At 55.6% G+C, this 417-nt stretch overlaps 1 protein-coding gene across 2 annotated transcripts in view; it reads left to right on the plus strand.

Moving 5' to 3' along the window:
• Positions 1-417, plus strand: part of MAPKBP1 (mitogen-activated protein kinase binding protein 1) — a 103,207-nt gene that overhangs the window by 10,683 nt on the left and 92,107 nt on the right. The gene's annotated exons all lie outside the window — the stretch shown is intronic.

Raw genomic sequence — 417 nt, forward strand, 5'->3', positions numbered from 1 at the left:
GAGCGGGTCTCCTGCATCACCGTTGTGGTGGGTGACTTATAGATGCTCGCTTTGCAAAGTTCTTGGCCCACTTTCTGTAGTGGGGCTGCAGATAAGCTTTTTGATGTCCGAAACCGGTGATAAATACTTTTTTGATGGAGCCATCAGTGGAAAAAAAGAGGGAGATGCAGTGCCTGGACTATCTCTGCGGTGCGTCGGAGCTACTCCAGGTCCTTGGAATGAACATCTCTCTACCCAGGAGAGTCTGAATGTAAACAAGACCGTTAATAAAAGGGCCAGCGGGCTGATTTATGGCCTCTCCTGCAAGGCATGCTGGAGCGGAGGCCGTGGCGGGTGGGCAACGCAGCGCCAGGGCTGCAATTGCACGGCCTGGCCTGCCCTCTCGCTGCTTGCTGGCAGCTTCGCGGGGTGGGCGTG

This window comes from Charadrius vociferus, unplaced genomic scaffold (assembly GCF_000708025.1).
Source record: "Charadrius vociferus isolate BGI_N301 unplaced genomic scaffold, ASM70802v2 scaffold111, whole genome shotgun sequence".
Classification (NCBI taxonomy): domain Eukaryota; kingdom Metazoa; phylum Chordata; class Aves; order Charadriiformes; family Charadriidae; genus Charadrius; species Charadrius vociferus.